Here is a 13,201-nt window from a genome sequence, read left to right as displayed (position 1 = left end):
CAGTGAATCAGCTTTGCTATGCATGTAGCATAAGCTCAGTCCAGTCCAAGAGCAGAAATGCTATGTAAGTTCTGAAGGTTGTGGCCAATTCTGTGATACAGTGCATTTACTGCTTTGCTTTCACAGCTGATACTCTGGCTTATTTTTCTTAAAATAAAAGTTACGGTGCTGCAGATGTAAAGGGGAATTTTACTTCAAAAGCCAAAATGCCACTCAATAGAATGTGGATTTTTCAGTTTGAATAATCTCTCCTTCAGGAGGAAAAGATCTGACATAAAAATACCATCCAGCTCTTCCATCTGAACATAGCAGATATTAGTAAACATTATTGCATCAGTAAGCTAATACTTGTGAAGATAATGCATAAAATGTTTCAAAGCTTTACCTCAAGACTGTAGGAAGCAGGAGATAACTGCAGCACAGAAAAAGCAGCCTACTGAGCTTGATACTTTTCCTAGTAAGAAAAGCCGCAATGGAATTTTACTCTTCCCCTTCTGAATTTTTTTTTACTCTCATAAATCAAAAGTCTTACATTAAAAAATTTGGCAAGTAATCAGTCAGAGCAGACTAATTGCTTTTGCTATTTAAAAAGAACCCGATTTTAAATGGCTAAAGTGTTGTGGTTTAAAGTAGCTATTGTACATGTGCATTAATTAATTTCCTAAGGATTTTTATTACATCTCCATGACACAGTCTAATTATCTGATAATGCTTTTTGCCATGTATATAAGAATGACATTGCTACAGCATGTACTTTGATAGTCCTCAAAGAGCCTGCAAAGAGTGAAACTAAAGGCTTCAAAAATCTGTCTGCTCTGCTGCACAATATATGGGAAGCCCAACCACAAAAATCTTTTCATTCCAAAGAGATACAACAGTTAATCTGTCAAACATCACTGTCCAATTGCATTTTTCATGCAGGAAAAGTGACCCTAAGTAGGCAGTAGAAATTTCCTCTCTGCTGTTTTTTCACAGTGAAATAAGACAGTGGCTGGAAATAGCACTGTGAGGACCCACACTGGGGTGCAGTGGGTCTCTCCTTCCTTACAGCACACTTAGATGAGTCTGCTCTCTGTGCTACATCAGAGATAGTCCCAATGCTGAACAAGCAGAAAAGCACGTTGATATTTACCACCCCCAATTTGATTTTGTTAACATGGAAGGAGAAGTCAACATCTTATCAATATAAAAAAAATATAAATGTCAGATTGGAAATAAGGAATAGGTGAAAGCCAGGAATCTCTCATTGAATTAGTCACTACAGCTGGCAGGTGAAAGAGCTTGGATCTCAATTACAGCAAAGGCAACAGGGAAAGCAGCAAAATGAGTGATAAATATAGACCTCAGGAAAAAAGAGCTTCTGTATGTTTTTCTTAATTTTCATTCTGTTTAGGAAAAACTCTAGTGAATTCAAATCTTGGCAATGACTTAGATAGCTTCAAATTAATTTAGACTAAATATACTAGATAGACATAGTAGAAGGCTTCCCTGCTAAAGTAACAGTAATTGCTATGGCAATAAGTACGCATCTAGGTTTCAGTGGACAGTAGCTATCAATTAATAGCATCCAGTCTCATCTCAAATTTCATTTAGTTTGCCTCCTATTAAATCATCAGCATCCTGTGTATACGGTGAGAGGCACAACACTGAAAGTACAATCTGCTTGCTTTAGAGCAGAAAGCCACAAATGAACAAACCACTGTTGGCCTAAGCATTACAGAGACTGCTTCACTGAGCTTGTGGAGGTCCAAATCAAACAATACTGTACAGCATATGGAGTATAACCTGAGGGAGGGAAAGCTGGAGAGACAGTAATCTAATTTGTGAAGACTAATCTGTGTTTGATGCATGCAAGTAACTCCCATTAATGTGAAATTGAGTAATAAAAGTGGCTGGCTGCTGCCCGCTACATCCCACTCCTCTGCAGTAGCACAACCTTTTGCTGCTACTTCTGCTGAATTTCCCTAGTCAAGTTTATGCCAAAGACTGGCTTCAGGGTGCATTTGGCAACATTACTAGGTGAGAAATACACACAACGATTTAGGAGCTTCTTGGTCCTATTTTTTCAGCTTAGAGAAGCTCTGAATCCAGCAGAACAGTGAACAAATCTTGTTCCAAGCCGAGCAATAAAAGGCCATTACTCCATCCTTCTGCTCTGTGCCTGCCTTCTCCCAGCAGCCATGCAGGGAGATGTCTGACACCACCTTGCTCTCTGTGGCTGGAAGCATGCAGCAATGAGGCTGCAGTCATACATGGCATGTGTTGGATGGTTGTGTAACCCCTTGGGAAAACATGTACATGTCAGTACACACATTCAAACCCACTTCTCTCATTCAGTAATATTGGTTAAACAATACTTGCAAAGTTATATACAAACCTTTCAGACACTGAGCACCCTTAGAAATTCTTACTGGAGGGATGAAGAACTTCAGAACTTCACCAGGGCGGGATGCAAAATATAGAAAAAGAAAGAAAAAGGAATGTGAACTGACCATCACCTGTGTATATCATCTTTCTGTTTCCTTGTACTATCTGTGTATATCATCTTTCTGTTTCCTTGTACTAAGAGTGCTTGGCATGGACTTGTACCCTTTTTGGCAGGGAAAAGGCTATAGACTGAAAATGTGAGAGCAATAAGACATTGCAGCACTTTAGGGGAAACTGCAAGCAATTTCCATTCTATTGATCTTCTCTGGACATCAATGACACACTGAGTTTATTTGAAAACGAAATTCTAGAGCATGTTCAATGAAGATACTCTAAGCTTGTTTGACTGACTAAGTTATAATTAGATTTATTATTGCACTCTAAAACGCAGGACAAAAATACATGTTCAGCACTAAATAAGCATTTAAATTGCAACACAGAAGCACGTAGATCAAAACTTTCTCAGAAAAACCTTCTGCATTCTTTTTCATTGGTTTACAACATTAAAAAATTGTTACAAATTATTAATAAAACTACAGTATTACAAAATTAATTTTTAGCAAAGTTAGAATTCCCCTAAATAAAAAAGACACAGAACTTGAGCACTTAGCTCACGCAGTACCTTCAAACGGTATGCAACTTCTTTTAAAATTCCCCCAAAGAAACAAATAGCAAAATGCTTATTAAAAAAAAAATAATAATAATTAAGTGGAAATAGATTTTTAAGCTACTGGCAGTAGCAGAATTCTAATGTTGCTTCTTTTCATAGTGCACATTGCTGCTTAAGTAATTTTCGCTGTAAACAAAGGTGCCAAGGAACTTGCATGCGAGTTATTGTGAATGAAGACAATACTTATCTAGTTCCTCCACTTGCTTATAAATAAGGCAACATTGGCAGACATACTGGGTGCATCAGCAATATTTGACAGAATTGCCTGGACTCCCTTGAGTGGAGAAATGTCGTTATAGGACAGGAGAGAATCATTATCTGATCCATAAATGATTATCCAGCGGTGGGATTTTGTCACTCTGCTCATCACTGTTAGCAAAATCTGTTTTAAAATATTCTTGGCAAAAACCATCCTGACCTTCAAAGGATGAACCAGGAACCCGAATCAACCTTTCTTCCACATGCACACCTTTGTTCCATACCTTCCAAGTGTCAAGACTTACGCTGCATCAAGTTTTACAACACAGACCCCTCACTCATACAAAACTTGATATCCAAAACACTGTGCCAACTGTCAGTAAGCACAGACTCATTAACTTTCGTTGTAACGCTTTGTTCCTACCCTGCTGTAAATAGATGGTTATCTGACAGTCTAGTTTTCAATCATACATTTTTAATAGTTTCTCAAGAGAACTTCCCTCTTCTGAAACCTCAAAATGTTCGATTCTTCAGACTTCCTCTGAACATTGAAATTAATTCCTTCAGTTTTCTGGGAGCTTCTCTGTTACTCTGCTGCTACATGGAGAGACAGATAAGGTACAGCAGCACTTTCCTATTCCACTTCCACACAGGATTACACTAACTGTCCAAAACAGCAGCCACGTGCTCTTCAAAACCTGGGCACAGTCCCTGCCTTTCTTCCTCTTGCACAAATGCACGTGCATACCAGTTCTTCTGCTACTATCATCATGCTCTTCAGACAGCACATCTGCCAGCAGGCACGCAAGTGGGTGATGAGTCCAAGATTACCTACAGACCTTGATTAGGGAGCAACTGGAATTTGAATTTTCCATATCCCAATCTGCCCAAGTATGGTGGAGTTTAGTTAAGAATGTATTAATGATGATATATGAACTACGGTTCAAATCTTTCAATAAGCACTGTTCAAGATGAGTGATCTATTTAAACAGATTTCTTTTTAGAAGAGGAGGCTGAAGACTATTTTATCTTAAATCTGTACTTCTGCAGCAGAGACACTGTAATTTAATGATAATGTTGTTTAGCTTCTATGAGGTGCAACCTTGCCTCTTTTCAAGTCTATGTGGACAGATGTCTTTTATACCTCAAGTCTTTTACACCTCAAGTAATGTGCCATGTAATTCAGAGAAGTATTATACTGTATGAAGAAAAAGAAAAGACTAAGCAGCAAACTGTGAAGGATGTGTGTTTTACTAAGAAGAGAATCAAAATAAATGGCCAGGAGGTACTTCTCAAGACAAGTAACAGATGCTTACTTCAAACAAGTGGTGTGATTTTTATATTAATACTATTTCAACATTAACTTGGTTGGCAAAACGAAGCCTTACTGATTAGGAGCTGTATTATAAAAGGGTCATTGGATGATTTTTATTATTGATGAAGAACTAGCAGATGTTTTAAACTAACCATCCAATAACACTGAAATGCCTAATACAGCTACACATCCACATGGTAACTAAACTTACAGGATAGTTAACTTGTCCAACCATCAGCATGGTGTAGAAAGGCTCCTCAGTATTTCCACAGTGGGAACAGCACATTCTGGAAGAACAAATTCACACTGAAAGTCTGAAGAGGCAGAATTACACTTAGAACTTCTGCACTTAGAAATTCTTCAACTGCCTATCCTGGAATCACTGGAATACAGGTAGACAAATGGAATTAGTGTTTCTATCTGCTTGACTAGAAAAGTAAACCCACCTAAAGCCACTGGCTAAACTTTAATTTAGAATTAATACTAACTAAAGATTATTAAACCATTTCATTCCACCCAATGAAAACAGTGCCCTACCATTAAGGGAAGTAATGCAGTCAACTACTTTAACTAGACATACAAAAAAAGTCTCTCCAAGGCCTGAAAGAAGACGAAAACGTTAGTCAGCTGATAAAAGCTGCACTGAGAACCTTGTTCTTAAACAGTTCATCTGACCTGGGCCTCAACAAATGCCAGATTCTGCTATATTATGGACAGTGCATCAAGACCTGCTTACGAGGAAGACTGAGAGTCACTCACAGTGAGTTTCACGTATGACATGAAAAAACCTTCATATCCTGGCATATCACACACGTCCAATTGCAATTGAGGGAAAGAGAACAACACTGGTCATTAACTCTTTACTAAGAGATATTCAGCAGGGAGGAGGATGGCATTTTTCTTTATTGGTGAAGTCTTTCTGTCCCTTCAGTGCTTCAAAGCATTCATCTAGCCTTTAAAAGAGGGGAAATGACAACTCCAGCAACATAAATCTGGGGCTGAAATGAACTTGGCATTAAATGTGTATTCTAACTTCCTCTAGTAAGATAAAATCAATGATTTAACGCCTCAGGACCAACACAAAGAACACGATTTTTTTTCCCCCATGAAAAAATAAATTTTATTTCCCACTAAAACATCACAGTCTGAAATTAATCCTCCCCTACTTTCCTCCATTCTCTCATCTGAGGTCTCTATCAAGGCATCAGCATGCTTGAATGGCCCACACAGCATGAGCTCCACTGACAGTTTATTAGTAGAATTAGGTCTCTGCTTGTACACTACTCAATAATCCAGAGCATGGGAAGCATGTGCCTTTGTTCAGGAAATGTATTCTTTCCATTGTGCTGTCTGCTTGCTTTTTATTGCCTTTCCTAATCAGCAAAATGAGCTTTTCACATTTTAAACCTAATAATTCAAAACCTAGCTGCATCAGAACTTCTTAATCTTTTAACTGAAAATATTAAATAGATATCCAAGGAAAGAGCACTGAGTGGACTTCCATTTGGAATTTGTGATGACTTCTTATCGTAATGTCAGATTTCACTATTTTCATCTTACTACTATTTCATTCATTTTTTCCCTCAGTTTCCTTTATGACTTCTTTCATTCTTTTAGGGAAAAGTCCAGCCAGCAACTCAGCCAACACAAGACCTGCAGTACTACGTTTAGCTCAATATAGTAGGTTAAAACAACAACAACAGCCTCCAACCCAAAGCCTAGCATTTCACAGGTTTTCAGACTGCCTACTTGTGTCAGCAGAATTCACTGCCAACTAACTCAGAACCTGTAACTTTCTTAGCAAGTTTGGCTAACTGCCATGAGACATGGTCACACATACGTAGGAACTAACAGTAAAATACAGAGAAGACAGTTCAGGATTAATGATTGAAAAGACATTAGCCTAATAATGCCCATTTCAAAATTTAATCAAAGCATGACTTGTTTCTTAATGCACCGTTTGTCCCCTCCACAACAAAATCATACATTTCCAATACTTACAAATAGAGAGAGAGAAAAAAAAGACAACCCAGAACCCTCTGTAATGGAGAGGGATGTGGGTTTCTATTAAAATAGAGAAAAGTGCCACATTGATAAGAAACTTAGTAACAAGCTTTTTGTTAGGATTAATGTAGGTATCCATTTTTGCTTGCAATTATTTCTTGTTTTCCAAGACCTGTTCTGACGGCTCAGAAAACTTCCCCACACCACAGACACGCACAGAGTGCTCATTACTTGTGAATGTGACATCCTACTTGGGATGTAGCTATCGTTCAAGAGGCTCGAAATACCCTGGGGTGGTGATTTATTATTATGAAAGTGAACTGTGTGACTACCTGTACGTGAGGGCTGATCCTCTTAAGACGCAGAGTGCATGTGCATGTCTGACTGCCTGCCTGAGACGTACCAGATGAAAATAAGGAAGCTGTTCTCACCATGGTCAATGCTGAAACAGATTTCACATTCCCTCCATGTACAGGAAAAGGTCAAAGAATCACAGAGGAAATAAGGCCCACTGATTGATTCATTTTGCAGGACAAGATGCAGACAGCAGCTGCAGTAAATCTGCATTTCAGCCACTGCAGAGATGTGCTTCAGGTAATTCTTCATGCAGTCAGAGCCCAATGTTAGGTCACAAATTTGCAGTCTCTGTTCCATGTGTTCTGTGCAACAACTTCCATGCTAATTCTTTTACAAGCTTAAAACCAAAGCACCTACAGAACAAAGATTTGCTCCAGACTCTACGCCTGGCAATTTAGTTTGTCATGCTGTGCTCTTAGACACAGGTATTGCTTCTGTTGGTGCCAAAACTTGTTCTTGGTCCTGTCTCAGTGTGCATGTGTTGCTAATAGAATACCAGACACGCTACTCCAAACAAGATTATGGTAGTATTAGAAGAGTTTCAAGAAGCAAAGAGGGTGATTTTTTTCTTAAGGAGAAAGAAAAAGAAGTTTGTGCCTTTTACACCTGGGCAATGCTCTCTGCTGTTACATCCACTATGGAGAGTGGCTTATTTGGAACGCAAAGCAAACTGAAGAAAGCTTCCCCCATGCAGAAATAAATCACAGAGATAATCTATTTTAAGATGCTGGCATTTAAAGAAAAACAAAAAACTTGTGAAAACAAAAGCTGTATGGGATTCATTGTTCTGTCTGGTGAGTAATGAACACCAGCATGATAATTACATCAAAACTGATTGCTTTAAAAATATCTCCTTTAACTTATTATAATCCTCATAGAACAGTTTCAGACAAGCTCTAATGCACCAAGGATTAAATGTCATCACTGAGGAAGCCTGGAGAATGGACACAGCCATTCACAAAGAAATTGCCTTGGCTATTCGGTATGGATAAGTTGGTGAGGGAATCTTCCCTTCAGGCACTGATGTAGTTTCACATGCCACGTGTGCTCAGCTGCTGAGCCTGGGAAGGCAAGCCTGAAGATTTTATCAACATGTATAAATACCTGGGAAGGGGAGATGTAAGGAAGACTGAGACAGACTGCTCTGTGACTAGTGAAAGGACAAGAAGCAATAGACATCATCTGAAATATGAGAAATTTCATTTAAAACTAAAAAAAAAAAAACACCAAAAAACACTGTTATCATAAGGATGACTGAAAGTACATTGTCCAGAGAGACTGTGGTGTGTCTGTCCTTGGGTGTATTCAACACCTGATCAGACAAGGTCCTGAGGAAGCTGCTGTGAATGACCCCAATTTGTGCACCGGGTCTGGAAAAGGTGATCTCATGAGGACCCCTCCAACTTCAACTACTAAAAAATACTGTAACATCTATCAGAAACAGTTTATTTACATCCAGCTAAGCATGCTGTGGGCAGAAAGACTAATGAGGTGACCTTCTGATGTCCTTTTCCACCCTACTAGCTACAGCATTGTCTGTATACAAAGCAGCATCCACAAAGAATACCATGACTTTTTTTCCCTTCCATTCCTTTTTGCCTAGATGAGACCCTAAGGTATGCTCTAGCTGTCACACAGTTAAGGGAAACAACCCTAGCTACTACCCTAGCTACTACCCTAGACATACAGTTAACGTTGCCCTAAAATTAACCAGTTTCTAATGTCTTCATAGATGTCCTTCAGTTGTATCTTTTCATTAACCTCTGTTAGCAAGGCTGATTTCTGGAATTACACGGGTAGAGCATCTCCCAGGTTTATGTCACCTTATTTCCAGGCCTGTGCAAAGTTCTCTCCAATCCTGCGGGCACGAATTAGAACCAGATAGCTATTATAGCAGATCATGGCCTTCACTTACATACTGCTGATGTTTGTGTTTTTCAAATCACTCCAGAATGGAATTTTAAGTGCAATTTGCTGGGTGAGGATACTTGAAGTGAGAAATAACTTACAGTTAGATGTTTAACATTTAGAGAGTGCTAAGCACTTGAAAATTACAGCAATTTTTCAGTGCAAGCCACATTGAAAAGTTCCAAGCCAAAGATCCTGGGAATCCTTAGAACTCTCATGACTTAGGCCAGGTAGAAACAGGAGGTTCCAAAAGCAAAACTGTCCTCCTTTACCGACTAGAGAGGTGTCACAGCTCACACTTGCAAGGAGGAATGCTCAAAACTGAAGTCTGTACTCACCTTCCTCATGTGAGCCAGGGCTAAAAAGTAAACCTGTGCTAAAAAGTATCATAGGCATTCAGAAAATGTTAATGCTGGCATCTTGATTTAAAGCCTCATACCTCCTACTTCACAGGCTTCTAGGTACTCAAGAGTCATACTTTGCAGCAAACCATGAAGCCAGAAGGTAAAGGAGAAGGTTTTTTTTAAGAACAGTTTCAATGTCTTCTTGAAAGAAAAATAAGATTATTTGCAAATTTTTCTGTTTCAAAGATCTATATATTAAAATCAATCAGACCGGTAGCATGAAAAGTCGGAGTGCAAGAACACAAAATGGCTGAACTCTTACTTCCAAATCTGTATTTTCTTCAATCTTAGTATTATATGGAAGTATTTTACATTTAATTTTCTCCTTTGTTAATTCATTAATTTATTTATTTTAATAAGGAAGAGGGGCAAAGATAAAAGATGTCTCAAATCTCAGCTCATACCCTTCTTTTTTATTCTGCTGATGAGAAAATCTGGCTGGGGATTTTACCACTTATCCAGATTGTGGGAATGACAGCTCTTCTCCTAAGAGGTGGGAGTTGAGACACATGCATTAGCTAGAGAGATAGAAAGACAGCAAATAATCAAAGCGTGTTGATTTCTTCATTTTCAGATTACTTTGCCAAATAATTTAGGCCAGAATAATAAATTGTATTTCTCACATTCGAATGTACGTACTCCAGCTGTGACTTGATCACACTGAGTTCAGTTCTTTATAAACAAATACTTAATTTTAGACTGAGTCATCTGGCCACCCATCTCAATGGCTAATATGGTAAGGTTTCATTAACAGAGGAGAAATGTGCATTCTACCCAAATATCTTGGCTGAAAAATATCAGCCAAGTGCTTTAACTATAGAAACTATATACACACACACACATATATATAAATAAAAATTGTAAGAATATTTGATCATTTTTCAGATTCTTAAAATAATGTTTGGTAACTGTTTGAAAAGCTTAACAGCACAATCCAGTGCGAGGGCATGAGGGGTTTTTTGTTTGTTTTTTTTAAGACAGTCAGGTTACTTTTTATCAACTGAACACAAGTTTTATTTCTCGTTTTATTTAAAACCAGGAAAGCATAACACCACAAAGACCAGAAGGCCTCTGTTGGTATATAAAAAATGCTGTGCAACTGAGTAAGAGCTTGGCTTGAGCGGGAGCCCATTAATAGCTATTTCTACGAGAAAGGCACTCATGTATTTTTGTTTGTTTCTGTTCTCCAGTTCCTACCCTACTAAAAAGAGCCAAAGGCTAAATAGTGCTGCTTCTAGTAAAGATTAAGTAGCAAGCAATTCAACTTCTGGCACTATGCTTTCATGCACAAAAGGGGTTATGTCATGCAAAAAGAAAAGGGTTTTCTTTGGAATTGCGCATTCCTCCTTTCTTTATGGCATGAGATGAAAGGGAAGGGTTGCATTCTATACCTCTTCAACGTTATCAAAACTTAGCTATAGTCACATTATTTCAAAGATGCCCACGGCACCACCAAAGCTATGCAGACACTTAACATGACAGTGAAAAAATAAGCATTAACTGTTCATGTTATCCAATATATTACAACCCGGCGTAAGAACCAAGCGCTCTGATCTGCCCCATTATTTTCTGCTATTGGGAAAGAAGTCACCTTCACTCACTGGCTGTTTACTACATTGAGTTACTCAGTGAATAGTAAGAAGAATCTGAGGCACAGCAGCACGGCAAATCAGCAAGTGAAATGCAATGGGCAGGTTTTTTATTTCAGTCCTATTGTGGTAGATCTTAATAAGTCTAACGAAGTTAACTGTGCTGCTCCAGACTGATCCTCTGTTAAGCAGGGCGGAAGAACCATGGCAGTAATTAAGCAAACTAAAAAGATACATGAAGATGTTTTCACAGATACGGTGATCCACAACTTAAGTCTTTCATTAATAGTTTCTGGGCTAGTTATTTAATCAGCATTATGATAAAGCCAAGCAAGCTGCATGCAGCGCAACAATCTGAACTGACACTGCAGACTGAACAGTTACATCTTCGACAGCTATGTGACTGCCTGCAATTTTAATAGCTACCATCTAGTAATTAAAGTTCTCTCATTAATCACTACTAATTAACTTTATTGATCCTTGACACTGGAATTTCCACATTAAAGCACAAGCATCATGTTTTTTATAATACAATTTCAGAGGAAATGGAATAAGAGAAGCTTTGTGTCAGGGAAGAGAAATATCTTCCCTGATTTAGGCCAGGATGTTAAGCGACATCTGCTCTTGGTGTTGTTGTGCTCTTTAAAGTCTACATTTGAGAAAAAGAAAGCAGGAACTACAACATGAGTATGACAAAACCGAAGTTGAACAAAAGCACTGCAGAGTTGCTATTCCAATGCACTGTTCTTTCACTTCACACGTGCAGCCTGAAAGCCCCACGTAACCTGCCCTCATTATTACTGCTATTACCATTGGAAATCACAGTGGGCAAGGCTCAGTGCATCGCTGTGTGAGACACAATAACAACAAGCAACACTACAGCCATTGCTCTGCCATGGCGCTGCTGTACAGCAACAAAGTGTTGACTGCTAATTCCATGAAACTACTCCTGCACAGTTGGCTGCCAGCCTAAATGGTGCCATGCAGCAGTTTGTTGGAAGGACTACAGTAGAGGGAAAAAAGGCTTTTAAGTAAGGATTTAAAAACCGTTAAGATTCCAGATCCATCAAATCTTCATGGGATAGTGAGAGGGAAAGAAAGATTTGGTGCAGTTTCTCTAACAGCCATCTGAAATTTAAATCATAAAATGCTTATGAGAAGATAACGAAAGAATTATAGTACTAATCAGGCACAAAGATTAATTCTTGGAAGATAATGTAGCCAGTCAAAAAAGTGCAAACAACCGAAAGGGATTAAACTTGTACTGCGCTATTAAACTACCCTGTGTAGTTTGATCAATATTGCACTGACAACACATTTCTGTGCCTGGAATGTATGATAAAAACACACGCTTGCATTGTAGCCCAATGATCTCAATAAAATATGAGACCACAGCACAAAGAGCTGAAGGAAAAAAACTAAACCAAAAATACTTACATCATGCTTACTTTTGGAAACAATATTTTAATAAACTAGTGATGTTAACCGATACCAGGGGAGACAAGCAGCCCCACTCATCACTCGATGCTGCGTGAACTCGAGCAAATCAGACTCCTGTACAAAGCTCAGCTTTCCCTCCACTTGTAAATCTGAAACCTGTTCTTAGAGACTAATTTTGTTCTTTGAAGACTTTCAGAAAGGAGCACTGTATTCCAGGATGTGATAACGTTTTACAGCGTAATAAATCATCAATTAATGCAAAAATAAATTAGATGAGAAAAAAAGGTGGGTTTTTTTGCACATGCCAGTTTTGAATAGTTTGAAGGTGACACCATAAAGCAAATAAAAGGAGAAAGTAGTTTCTCCTCAACTTCAGCTTAAACCGCTAACTGAAAAAGTAGCAAACTCGGTGTGCACACGTGTCACTGAGCCTCGTCAGAATCTGCCAGGAAGACTCTGCTTAGCTTTCTAAATGGGGAACATTTCAAGAGGATGTACAGCACAGGGACAACTCAGTGATGGCGTGGCAGCCTGAAATGTCCAGCAAGAATGACATGAAAGCAAACATACAAAGATTTTCAAGATCAAAAGCTGATCATTTGAGAAGTAAATGCCTAGTACTGTCTCCCAACTTCCTGCCGTGTGTCTTTGGATGACACAATCAACAAGGCTTCCTTTGTATTTTAAGTTCTGCTTGATTGTACATTAATGCACTAGATGGTACTGAATCATCTGTTCTTGTCTGCAAGCAGTGCTGAGGATTTATAGCTATACAGCAGGAAGTTACAACTGCCATGTATATGCAAAGTTAAGAAGAAAGACAAGGTCAGCCCCAAACAGCTGTCCCAAAAAAGCAAAGTAGAAGTATTTTAAAATGAATCAATTATGG

The 13,201-nt window shown here is 38.6% G+C and overlaps 1 protein-coding gene across 9 annotated transcripts in view; it reads right to left on the bottom strand.

Moving 5' to 3' along the window:
- The window catches only part of MEGF11 (multiple EGF like domains 11), a 270,520-nt gene that overhangs the window by 221,295 nt on the left and 36,024 nt on the right, over positions 1 to 13,201 (bottom strand). The window contains exon 1 of one of the 9 annotated variants that reach the window (XM_048955930.1): positions 2,378 to 2,434. The exons of the other annotated variants lie outside the window; for them this stretch is intronic. The gene's annotated coding sequence lies outside the window, so the exon portion shown is untranslated. Of the gene's footprint in view, positions 1 to 2,377; positions 2,435 to 13,201 lie in introns of those variants that run through there. 9 annotated transcript variants of the gene reach the window in all.

Source organism: Lagopus muta, chromosome 10, assembly GCF_023343835.1.
Source record: "Lagopus muta isolate bLagMut1 chromosome 10, bLagMut1 primary, whole genome shotgun sequence".
NCBI classification, from domain to species: Eukaryota; Metazoa; Chordata; class Aves; order Galliformes; family Phasianidae; genus Lagopus; species Lagopus muta.
The sequence above is the reverse complement of the archived record's forward strand: the minus strand, read 5'-3'. Positions and strand labels throughout refer to the sequence as shown.